At 30.6% G+C, this 13,712-nt stretch overlaps 1 long non-coding RNA gene across 7 annotated transcripts; it reads left to right on the forward strand.

The window, feature by feature from the left end:
- Positions 1–3,486: 3,486 nt before the first annotated feature.
- On the forward strand, positions 3,487–11,203 carry LOC104645655 (uncharacterized). Of its 7 annotated transcripts, none has more exons than XR_011214425.1 (5): positions 3,487–3,557; positions 6,637–6,697; positions 9,712–10,285; positions 10,436–10,511; positions 10,851–11,203. It is a non-coding gene; the product is annotated as an uncharacterized lncRNA (long non-coding RNA). The 7 variants fall into 7 exon arrangements; XR_739484.4 differs by lacking the exon at positions 3,487–3,557 and adding an exon at positions 3,635–5,339; XR_739485.4 differs by lacking the exon at positions 3,487–3,557 and adding an exon at positions 3,655–5,339 and having other exon boundaries at positions 10,020–10,285.
- Positions 11,204–13,712: the final 2,509 nt, after the last annotated feature.

The following is a 13,712-nucleotide window of genomic DNA, read 5'->3' on the forward strand; positions in this document are numbered from 1 at the left end:
CAAAGAGGGCAGAAAATCACTAGAAGTACCCATTAGTACCACACATTATCCCAAGCCTACTTTACAAGCCGAGAGAGTCCTATAGTGATCATAGAACCTTGATTGGAGAGTCTAAGCAGTGAAAATAAGGGCAAACATATGGTACTTAGAACTAACTATTAATTGAACCTAGTTCTGAACGAGTGTTGAATGAACCCTTATACCAAAAGTTCATATTGACTTAAAACAATGGAGTTTCATTTGGAGTAAGGGCACTGAAGTCATTGTCGAAGAGTTGGTACTTTGGTGATAGTAAAACTGTGCATGTTGTGTGTTGAGTTTGAATATTTGTCATATTTGGATCCACAGGAATTAGCTTGTTTAGACCATGGGAAACGATTTGCACACAAAAATAGAGACGCGATCGAAAACCATATGATTGCTTATGCTTTAATTGCTTTCTCCTATACAAGTTTCATTTAGAGTCTTAGTGCGTCGCTTGTAGACAAACAACAACTCTATGTTTAGGGTGTTGATGTACCGCGAGTTTATGATATTTCTAATACATTTCACTTGAGAATTGTGTGTATCTAGAGCCATTTTGCATTATTTTTTATGTGTTTTTCTTGTATTACAGGAAATAAGTTCATACATGGAGAATTGGAGACACAATGGATAAAAGTGCAGAAAATAGATCTACATAGGCGACCTACGGACCATGGGTCAAGTCACGCCCCGTACATGAGGGCTGTAGAATGGCAAGCTAGGCATTGATGAAGTTGAGATTCTGGGTTTATTTATATTCTTACGTAAGTTCATGATTCTTTCTTAAAAAAATATCAGTTGCGTTCTTGCTAATATGGGTAACTAAATCCATGACTAGGGTTGTGGGAACCATGAGTGATTAACAAAGTATGAATAGTAATTAAGTAATTTTGAAATAGTGATGTTGCATGCATTGATGATTCTTTCGTTTAGAAGTCATTTTAGTGGTGGTCAACGTTAAAATTCACATTGTTGCTACTTGCCGGACAAAAGGGGTAGTTAATAAGAAATAATTATCAGCATAGATTTAGTCAAATACTATCTAGTAGCCTAGTGTCAATGGTGCGAGGGTGAAAACTAATTCATACATCGATGTGATATCTAATATGAGGTAAAGCTAAGGATTAGTAAATTGTACATAGGTAGCGGGATGAAATTCTTTAGATGCGGGACCAAGGATTTAAAGATACCTAATTTACCACATTGCATAAAGGATTGCTATTATTAGGTTTACTGCACTATGAGTTTATGGGGAACACTTATTCCCTAGTTTCTTTAACATCTTGATAACAACTAAAGTTTAAAATCTTGCTCACTAATTATTTACTTAATTTTCCAAATTTTTTTCACAAATCCCCCCTTTCAAATTACTTGTTTCCGCAAATACATTGGATAAACGAATATAATTGTTAGTTAAGTTTCAGTCGAAACCATTTTCCTCGTGGGATCACCCCCAACCTACAACTTGGGTTCTTTACTTGATAACGATCGTTTATACATTTGTGGGGGTGGGGGGGTTAATTTGAGCGTATCACCCATAGGTTTGCCCTTATTTTCCAATCAACATTCGTTTCAGCTCACTCAAGATCAAAAAGGTCTTTTCAAGGATTATAACGGGGCTAAGTGTGAATGTATTTCATAAAGGCTCAATGGTTTCTACCCTCATGAAATTTGGCCTAAACATCTCTTTTCTTCAGCATTTTTAATCCATTATTAAACTTCCAATGGAAAATCGGAAATCCCATATCTTTTGACACTTTCACAACTTTATTTCACAACCTTTTCATTCTTTTTTCTTTTTCTTTCTTCTTCTCTGTCTATATATATATATATATATATATATATATGGAGGGGATCCATCTTTTCCTAGACCATTGAATCAAAAGGGGATTTTCCCACTTCTTGATTTACCTTCTCTTTTCACCACACCTCCAAATTAGTCTTTTGGCCTAAGTTAGTTATTCAAACAAACCCAACTTCATGAGGATTATAGGTGAATGGATAAATAGTGGTCTCAATTGCAAAAAGTTTCTTCCAAAAAAAGGGATAAGGCTCAAAGGAGGTTCAAGCAATGTTCACACATCTTACAAGACTGGCCACAAAAGAGGTATATTGTCGAATTGTTTCACTCTTCAAAATCATTACCTAAGATCATTTCAAGAGCGTGCATCACTTAGTCAATCGGATTAACAGGGCAAGTTCTATTTATCATCACACAAGGTTCAATGTAAGCTTATCATAAAAGACATTAGCACCAATGTCAAACAAGACTCCACAGTTTCTCTAGTGTGTAATGTTCATCACGAGAGACTCATCCAATAATCATCTAGTCACAACGAGATACAAAAAGTCCACATATGATCTATTCAACTTCATTTGGCCTAATCGTAACCACACATTCATTTTTGTTTGATCAAGAGCACTATTCAAGTCATCAATATTGATCATAAGTAATACTCAAATTTGCACAACAATAACCATATTCAAACACTACAAGATGTGTCAACATTGTATTCTTTTAGCAGGATCATAACTAATTCTATTCAAAACAAGGAGTGATAAGCTCAAACATCCAAAATACAATAACAACAGATAAATCAAAACACAAAAACCCAATATATACAAGGGAAAATCCAAATACTACTAAAAAGTTCTTCCGACCGCAATTTTCCCCAATTGACATTTCTATCATGACTGGAACAAATCATTACATTTGATTAGTTTCGTTGGGATAAAATAAGACCACGTGTATATGGTGTATAAGCAATCCAAGAGAAATTTTCACAATTTTTTAAGCTAATGTACTCATCTGCACTTCGCGCGACATGAAATATATTTTTTAGATAACTAATTTCTTAAGTGACTATTTTTAAAAAATAGTGTATAAGAAAAAAAAATTACAAATCGAATCACGGTCTTAATGTTGTCTGCTCAAAAAATGCTAAAAAAAATTTAAATTGTAATTTTCATTTAATATTGTCGATAACATAACATATCTGAAAAATTTAGTTAATTGATTGTCGTAGTTTCTTATTAAATTCAATTAATTTTATTACAATAATATTAGTTCAACCAAAGTAATATCAAATTTAATTCATTATAAATTATATGACTTTGTGTGTGATGAATCACTTGATTTGTGATACAAATAATTTAAATATATTTGTAACGCATAAAAGTAAGAAAAATACTTGAATTATGTTTCAACATAGGTATCATAAGGAAATAAAAATCTTAAGTCCAACATCTCAAGAAAAATAAATTAAGTTGATTATATAATATCCTTTAAAAATAAATGGCACTTAGAGAGGACAAATAGTGCAATAAATAGTTGTACTCTAAGTAATGCAAGTTATACTGTATGTGGGCCTACTTCATTATACAAGTATTGCTTCATAACACATGTTTTTCTTTTCTAGATAACACGTATTCCATTTGCTACTTTTCGGAGACATATGTATGGCCACATTTGTTCATCAAACTCTATCACTTTTTCTTAGAAGAATTAAAAGCAGCTTTTGAAAGATTTTATGGTATGATAAAATTGGTCTTCCATGCTTTGAAATTTGATTTTTTTTCTTGATATTTATTTTATATGCCTGCAATTATGCTGTCTGGATCATTAATTTTGATTTTTAAAACATTTTTCATTGCCTATCTGCATCATGTTAAAGGAGAAATTCATGTGATTATTGTATTTGTGCTTTAATTGAATTTTTCAAAATTGTATTTTTTCAGGCACATGAATGCATGGTCAAACATGTACTTTGAACTATACTTTCCTGTTGGATATTCTTTTAGCATGTTATTAAGTGTATGCTTTTCACACAAACACACTAATGTTGTTAATTCTTCCTTTTTTCCATCTTCATCCTCCGACATTTTTGTTCCGCTCTTTCTCTCTTGTTGGTCCATTTATGTCACTTTGGATCTATGAAATAGTTTCTAGCATGTAATTGTTTAATTTGTGCTTTTGTAAAGGAATTTATGATTTTAAACCAAAATTCAAAATTAAGTTTTTGAGAATTCATTCAATATGTCATTCAGTCTAAACCTACTGAAAATTCTCTAAATGCAAATTTTTTTTGAGTTCAACGAGAATAAATGAGTCAGAATTTGAAGTTACTTAACGGTATTGTTGGCGACTCTATTGGCCCTTAAATAGAAATGACATTTTGAGAGGACGAACAGTGCAATAAATAGTTGTACTCTAAGTAATGCAAGTTATACTGTATGTGGGCTTACATCATTATACAAGTACTGCTTCATAACACATTTTTCTCTTTTCTAGATAACACGTGTTCCATTTGCTACTTTTTGAAGACACATGTATGGCCACATTTGTTCATCATCTCTATCACTTTTTCTTAGATGAATTAAAACCAGTTTCTGGAAGATTTTATGGTCTGATAAAATTGCTCTTTCATGCTTTAAAATTTAAAATTTTTTCTTCAGATTCATATTATATGCCTGCAATTATGCTATCTGGATCATTAATTTTGATTTTAAAAACATTTTTCATTGCCTATCTGCATCATGTTAAAGGAGAAACTCATGTGATTATGTATTTGTGCGTTACTTGAATTTTTCAAAATTGTGATTTTTTCAGGCACATGAATGCATAGTCAGACATGTACTTTGAACTATACTTTCCTGTTGGATATTCTATTAGCATGTTATTAAGTGCATGTTTTTCACACTAACACACAAATGTTGTTTGATAATATGTCTTAAAGAACTGGACAATATTAATTCTATCTAATTCTTCCTTTTTTCCATCTTCATCCTTCAACATTTTGTTCTTCTCTTTCTCTCTTCTTGGTCCATTTATGTCACTTTGCATCTATGAAATAGTTTCTTGCATGGAATTGTTTAATTTGTGCTTTTGTAAAGGAATATATTGTTTCAAACCCAAGATTAAGAATTAAGTTTTTGCAAATTCATTCAATATGTCATTCAGACTGAACCTATTAAAAATTCTCAAAATGCAAAAAAAAATCGAGTTCAATGAGAATAAACAAGTCAGAATTTGAAGTTACTTAATGGTATTGTTGGCGACTCTATTGCCCCTTACATAGAAATGACACTTTGAGAGGACGAACAGTGCATAAATAGTTGTACTCTAAGTAATGCAAGTTATACTGTATGTGGGCCTACTTCATTATACAAGTACTGCTTTATAACATATGTTTCTCTTTTCTAGATAACACGTGTTCCATTTGCTACTTTTTGAAGACACATGTATGGCCACATTTATTCATCATCTCTATCCTTTTTCTTAGATTAATTAAAAGCAGCTTCTGGATGATTTTATGGTATGATAAAATTACTCTTCCATGCTTTAAAATTTGAATTTTTTTCTTGATATTTATTTTATATGCCTGCAATTATGCTACCTGGATCATTAATTTTGATTTTAAAAATATTTTCATTGCCTATTTGCATCATGTTAAAGGAGAAATTCATATGATTATGTATTTGTGCTTTACTTGAATTTTGCAAAATTGTAATTTTTTTCAGGCTCATGAATGCATGGTCAGACATGTACTTTGAACTATACTTTCCTATTGGATATTCTATTAGCATGATATTAAGTGCATGCTTTTCACACGAACACACTAATGTTGTTTGATAATATGTCTTAAAGAACCGGACACTATTAATTCTATCTAATTCTTCCTTTTTTCCATCTTCATCCTTCGACATTTTGTTCTTCTCGTTCTCTCTTCTTGGTCCATTTATGTCACGTTGCGTCTACGAAATAGTTTCTTGCATATAATTGTTTAATTGTGCTTTTGTAATGGAATTTATGGTTTTAAAACCAAGATTCAAAATTAAGTTTTTGAGAATTTTTTCAACATGTCATTTGCACTAAACCTATTGAATGTTCTCTAAATTCAAAAAAAATTTGAGTTCAATGAGAATAAACAAGTCGGAATTTGAAGTTACTAGATAGTATTGTTGGCGACTTTATTGCTTAGTGAGCAATGAGATTTTCACTTCTCGACAAATAATATAGGCTTTCTTTTTCATTTTAGAGACACTATAGAACATTGCTTAAGATGATTGGAATAGCTCGATATAGATTTAACAATTATCTTAATATATTCTCCTTTGGCACATTACAAAATAAATTACGCATGATTCTGTATTTCAGATAGGAATATAATTCATTTGTTCTTATATGTTATGAAGCTCAACATTGTTTAGTTTGCGATCACCAAGTTCTGAGACATTAATGTTCTCTTTTTCACTTGATCTTGTAGTTCTTTTTTACACGTTAAAGTGGAAAAGTGAAAAGACATCAACACCCCTTCAGAGAATGAAAAATGTATAATCGAACGCAAAAAGGTCCTAACATTTTCAGTTCTGTATCTTTTACCTGAATTATACAGGAAAGTAACAACAAAACATTCCATGGTGATTATTTTGAATGTGGCTCTCCATATGGTATTACAATTTAGAACTGCTTTGGATTGCATTATTTGTAAATTTTGTTCACGGAATGTTCAGCCACTTACAATAGTGGTGATATATCTTTAGCCACTTATGATAGAAATTATACTCTTTTACATGTAGGATTATACTATGAAGTTACTTTGCTTTTTTCAGGCTTTCCATAGTCAAGTTTATCTACCTCAGATACCAGAAAGTACAACCTTTATCAATCGACGTAAGTTTCCTTCTTCTATATGTTTCGTTGTATGTATAATTTCTTAAAGATTGAGTTTTTGCATAGTACAAGGTTATAAAGAAGACATCATTATTTCCTAAATTCCCTTAAAAGGAACATGAAAAATGAAAAATGGAATGTAAGATTTTAAGATTTATACAAATTTCAGTAGGAGAAAACATGTACTGCATTCTTTCCTAAATCTTACGCTGCCCCGATATGTAAGAACTACCAATCCTTTTAAATATTTTCTCGTCCATTACTACATAGAACTTCCTCTGTTTTAATTTGTTTGTCCTTTTTTTTGGCCTTTTCAAAAAGAATATTTCTTAATGTTGTCCAGCAAAATACTTGATCCCTTTGATATTTGTTGTGTACTTCAAGCTCTTGATGAAATATCCAACTATCCAACCAAATAGAGATAAAGATAGAGAACTAGCCATAGTAATTTTATTACTTTAAAAGACAAACGATTGTATTCTACAACATAAAATGTCAAAAAATAAATGAATGGACTAACATAAAAAATGAGTTAGGTGTGTAGTTCTTCTGTTGGATTACCTCTTGGTAGATTGTACTAATTAGAAACCTTTGGCTAAGCCAGATTTGAACCTTTTCCATTTTCTTTTTTGACATTTCCAGTGTTTCATATGACTTTTTTTTGTTTAAACAATATGTGCAATCTCTCAACCTTCATAAGGTAGGGCAAGACTTACTTCTTCCTTAGCAGGAAAACACTTTGCTAATAATAAAGTCATCGTCAACCTCATTTGAAGTTCGTTTATATATGTAGGAATTGGATTAAGGGTTTTATTTAATTTTTCATTATGTTGAATGAGAAGACAGAATGAAAATAAACATTTCAAGACAAACCCAACCGTCGAATATTGTAAAACAAATTTGGAGTTAAACCATAGGTGATAAGTACATATGTCCTTCATTTAACTTGAATTTTATCAACATTCCACTATCACCTAATCACATCTAAGCTAGAACCAATAGGAGACGAAAAGGTTATTGAATATATTATACTCTTTTTTATTTAAGACTCTGTTATCCTTTCTTGCTCCCAAATCAATCTATTGATCGAAAGTATTGTACCTACTAAGCTTATCAATTATATAATATAAACATCTCACCAGGTTTGTTAGGTTAAACGATGGATACCAAGCTAGAGTTTCATTATTTATAGGCGTCGTTTATGTGGAAATTTATAAAAAGAGGAATAATAGGTTGCAGCAAATCTCCTGGCATCTCTAATTTTTCTAACCCATCAAACTTTAAGTTAAGCGGTTAGTGAAAGTGTTTTTTATATCCCAATAGTTGGATAACACTTCACCTTTAGATTCAACTTTTAGAAGTGACTTAAGTTCTCTTATAGTATTGTATAGTATTTGAATAACATATTTGGATTAAAGAATTTTAATATGGCTGGGAAGAAATAACTTGACATCATTAATTTTGTCATATTCATAATAATGACAATTCTGAAATTGAGATAATGATTATACAATAGGGCGATTGTTGATGATTGAGAAAGATTAAGTAACCCTCACTTATACAAAATTACCTAGTGGTTAAGTTTGATCATGAGCTCAAATAAGGATGATTCAATAATTTTATGTTGAAATCGCCATAGCAAGTTTTTTCTCTCTTGATTCTCATTTTGCTGCATATAATGAAAGTATGCCGTTATAGATATACCTCAACTCTTAAAAAGTCTTTCAATTTAATCTTTAGTGGCCATTTTTCTGCATCATGCACATTCATAACAAAAGAGAAACTTATGTTATCTTTAGAAAGCGGGTAAACGTCAAACAACTATGAATCTAAAGAGGCGCTTCAGATTCATTGACAAAAAAATTACCACAAAATGGTAAAACTATCCTATGAGCGATAACTTTCAAGAATTTCATAGGAGTTGGTCAGACTTGGTGATTGGCAGCTGGGTTATGGCTTGTAGAATCTCTTTGCAAACGCGCGATAGCAGAATGCCTCCCCGATGCAAAAAGAACTTCAACTGCTGACTTTCCTGAAAAAGTAATATCAATTTGAAATTTAAAAAGAACAAAGACACAACAAAAGAAAGATCAAAAAATATAACAAAGAAGTGAGATTTACAATTGTAAGGACCAGGCGGATGAAACAGATCACAAGATGTAAAAGTATTCATGGATAAAAAAGGAATTACAAATAGAAGATCATGACAATAGCCACCACATTTTGCCTAGAAAGAAGCACAATGACAATGAAAAAATTATACGTATTCAACATAATCTACAAATGAATCAAGCTTACACTTAATATAAACAATTACATAATCTCTGCAATGCCTCAAGTATTCTGCTCATGTTAGCTCCTTCAACTTCAAGCATCTGCTGTAATTATTTGTATTGTGTGGAATGTATTATTTTGGAATTGCGGGTTACAAATACTCGGTAAGTAATGCTGGTAAACTGATTCATGCATACGTTTGTTACTGGTTTCCTTCATATTTTAATGATATTGGTCTTTGGGAAACAACCACTTTACCTCCAAAGATATGGAGTAAGGGGTACATACCACCCTGTCTATACCACACTTGTGGGATTACATCAAGTATGTTCTTGACTTTCATAAGCTAATTTTTACGATAATATTTTTTCTTGAAAAAAAAAGCTGATCTTGGGGAGAAAGTTACTGAAGGAGAATGAAGAAAATTACTAGAATACATGTGTAGATAACGTATTTTTGGAACGTGGCTGATGGAGAAAGTCATGGCTACAAAAGAGGAGCAGAAAAAAGAGTAAGAAAAACAGGAAAAAAGGAGAACTAAAGGAGAAAAAAGAGATTTTTGTGCTAAATATTGTATGCTTTGATATCTATTGCTTCGAAAGAACTAATGGACCATTTTCCATTGCTGAATTTATCTTTTCAATGGTTCAGTTCAATTCCTTTGAATTTGAAAATGATATAGTTTTACAATAGTTTCCTAATTATCTCCTTTTCTCCTACTTTGTGCTTGCCATCTACAGGAAGAAACACTTTGCTTGGAATTTTTCACTAACGGAAAGAAAGCCCTCGTTATAATGCATTCACTATTAGCTGACATTTGCTCTATTTTTGGGGATTCTCTATTTTTCCCTGGTTTTGCTTGTTGAAGATGTGACATGTCTTCTATGGGACTTCATGCCCCTTTCTCTGTTGAGGATTTGATGCACAACGACCCTTACTGAAAAAGAGACGTATCATTTGTGATTAATTTTTTGTTTGTTGTTGGTCATTACACTTGTTGATTTTTAAAGTATTTTTTCAGTTTCTTATGAATTGTTGTATGTGGCAGTTGCTTGCATGGCTGCAGCACGGTCGCAAGAGGGTATTTTGCACTGAAATATTATGGGATCTGCTTTGTTGATTACCAAATATGGGATGCAATAATCATTGATTCTAAGTTGGCAAATTATTTCAATCCTGTATAAGAGCATCCTTTGTCAAGTCAAGTTGTCACATTTTGGTAAAGGGCTTCAGAACTTCTACTAAGTGCTACAAATTATGAAATAGATATTGATCTTTGGAGTGCAAGTCACCTCATGGTTGAATTGTTTGTAGGTTAGCCAATTCTGCCTAGTCTAGAGCTTAGACATTTCCTTTCCATTTAATAAACATAAGTTTTTCGACAATGATATATGCTCAGATCATTCACATTTGAAGTCCCTAATAATGTAAAATACTCATCCATGAATTTGGCTTAAATTGCAGGAAAAGCTAAATGGACTATGAGTGGAGTTTTGGGTGTTGTAAAAGAAAAGACAATGAAAATATTCATTAGTGACAGGTACGTAATATGTATTTTTATATTCAAATTTTGTGTAGGGTTATATCATATGTTTCAAGTATTTAGTTTGTTACCACGTCTAACATTTGCTGATTGTAAGTAACAGCGCTCTCTGCTTTTGTGTATTTGATGTGTCCTAATTAGAAAGAGAGAGTTCATATATTTTTAAAGAAGAGACTCAACTAGACCTTGAGTCATCATATTCTTTAAAAGCACAACTGATAGGCTATAACCTTATAAGAAGTTTTCCTTGGTAATTTTGAGAAGACATAGTGTGTGTGTGTGTATATATATATATATATATATCCTAAAACACTTCCACCGGGTCTTCCATTTTAGGTGTTATGTCCCTTTTCATTTCGGAGGAAATATGGAAATACGCTTAGTGAAGTTCATGAAGTGATTTATCTTGGACATCATAAGAACCTATATGATCAAGATCAAAGAGCTGCAGTTATGCTCCAACAATGACGTTCTATGGACTGCTTCAATTGGATGGCGCCTAATCACCGTCCAGATGGATGGACGATTTTAGACAAATAATTGTTTCAGATTGAAAAAGGATTTGCATTAAACCATAGAGATATTTTTTTTCTATACTCAAGTTTGCATATAACAAATTCCTTTTTTGTATGCTGTCAAAAATAACTTTGTAAATATAATTATGTTGGGCCCGTGCTCATATCCATCTAGTTATCTTGGAGATCATACTTTGTAATAGTAAATAAAAGAGTTGAGAAACATAACATAAAAGAATGTATATTTATAAAAAAAAATCATAATGTCATTACTAATTTGATGAGTTACTTATTTTTTTGATTATATTAAATTATAAAGAATGAAAATTTCAAAAATACATTAAGTGTTAGTTATAGAAAAGTACAAGGAGTTAAATCAACATTTTTCTCTAATACATGTGGAGTAGTGAAAGAGTTTTATAACGTTAAGCTAATTATTATTCTAGTCATCACTAAGAAAACTAATTTATGACAATAATATAACTATCAAAAGACAACTCCTTCTAAAAGTTGAAATAAAATTGGAAAATTAAGATAAATTATATTTGATTTACCTAATTATAAGTTAAATACACATTAATCGCATAAATGAGGGAATTTAAAGTTTTCTTTTATACAATAATTAAAAGAAGTTAATAGTTGTGAGAAATGTATCATGGGTAATATTATATCTTTCAATCGTAAAAAAATAAAATATTAATAAGAAATTGATAAACATATATACAAAAAATGAAATCGTATAACTTATTAAATGTAATATGTTTTAATTAGATGGGTTCTTTTTGTATTGGGTCGGGCGGGTTTAATAAGTATTGTGGTGGCTTTAGCTAAAAATGAGTGAGTTTAAAATTAAATTAAATAATTAATTTGCAATTAATGGTTGAACACCACGTAATTAAAATAATTATTTAACTATTTTAAATGGTGCTCCATCAATGAAGTGGATAAAATTGGACCTGAAGGTGGATGTGTATGGTATTTTGGAGCTAATATGTGGATGATGGGTAATTGTGGATCATTTTCAATACTTCAAGGGTATTTTAAGCCCTTTTCCATTTAATTTATGAACAACATCACCTTTGGTCTTTTAGTTTCTACCTCATCTTTGTAGAATTGCAGTCTTCTCATTTTCAGGCCGCATATATATCACATAGTTGTTGTCTAATGAAAGTATCTAGAATATTATTAATTTTTATTGTGATAAAATATATTAAAATTTTTCAATAAGAAAAAGTAATAGATGAATAAAATTTAGAGTGTTCTTTATAGAATATTTAATTTGAATAAGATTATTGTGTCATCAATCACTATTTTCTTATCTATTTTTATAAAGCTAATAAGAAGTGTATCTTGTGATATAATTTTTCTGAAATTAAAATGAACACAAAATAATAGGGAAAAATATATGGAGCAATACATAGCTAATGAAGAAGGAATACAAAAATATTTTAATGCTATATACACTATAGTGTTCCATTTGATAAAATCTCTTGTTACAAATGCTTTACTTTCTTCTTTCATTTTTCTTACATATCTATTAAAAATAATTATTATCATGTCTATATTATCATATTAGAAGTTAAAGTAAAAATCTATTTTTGAAATAGTGGATTTACTATAAAAACTATTGATTCAATGGACAACGTTGATGACCGTTATTTTAACAAAATTAAAAAGAAACTGCTCCATTTCATGGTAAAAAAAGAAAAGACAAAAAATGAAAGAAGAAATATTTGACCAGGTAACATTTTTCATATTTGTATATTATTGTCTTTCCCACAACTTTTCGGCTTATTAACTCCTGAAAATCATAAAAAAAAATACGCGTATGAATTTATGAATGATTTGTGATAGTTTGTTCACTAGCTCTTTCTTATGTGGGACTTCGAATTTCGTTGAATTTTTTACTAACTTAACTGTCACAAATAACCCTGAGATTTTTTAAGAAGAAGAAGTATATAAAACTTCCAAAAATCGTAGTTTAAAAGTGGGAGGAAACTCTATATTTATAGCTAACAAAGCATAGGCGTTAATTGTTCCTTATGAGAAAAGTTACAATTCATCGAAAAAATCACAACCTTTTACAAAAGTCACAACTCATCGGAAAAGTCACAACCCTTTGAAAAAATCAAAACCCTTTACAAAAGTTACAATCATCGAAAATATCAGAACCCTTTTAAAAAGTCTCAACCATTTGAAAAAGTCACATCTCACCGAGAAAATCTCAACCCTTTAATATGAAAGGATATCTACATTTAATATAATATAATTAATTAATTTAATAAATAAATTTTATGAAATATTTTTAATTGAGAATATAATAGTAATTCAACATTCTTTTTAGAAGTTCATGCGTTTAAGGTAGTATAGAAAGTTACAAGTCATCTGAAAAGTCACAATCTTTTACAAAATTCGCAACTCATCGGAAAAGTCACAACCCTTTGAAAAAATCACAACACTTAGGAAAAGTCACAACTCATTGAAAATATCAAAAGAGTCAAAAAAGTCACAACTCTTTGAAAAAGTCACATCTCTTTGAGAAAATCTCAAGACTTTAACATGAAAGAGTATCTACATTTAATATAATATAATCTAAATAATTGATTTAATAAATCAAATAAATTGAGTATTTGTAATTGGGGTATTATAGTAATTCAACATGCTTTTAAGGTAGTATAGAAAG

This window comes from Solanum lycopersicum, chromosome 2 (assembly GCF_036512215.1).
Source record: "Solanum lycopersicum chromosome 2, SLM_r2.1".
Taxonomy (NCBI): Eukaryota; Viridiplantae; Streptophyta; class Magnoliopsida; order Solanales; family Solanaceae; genus Solanum; species Solanum lycopersicum.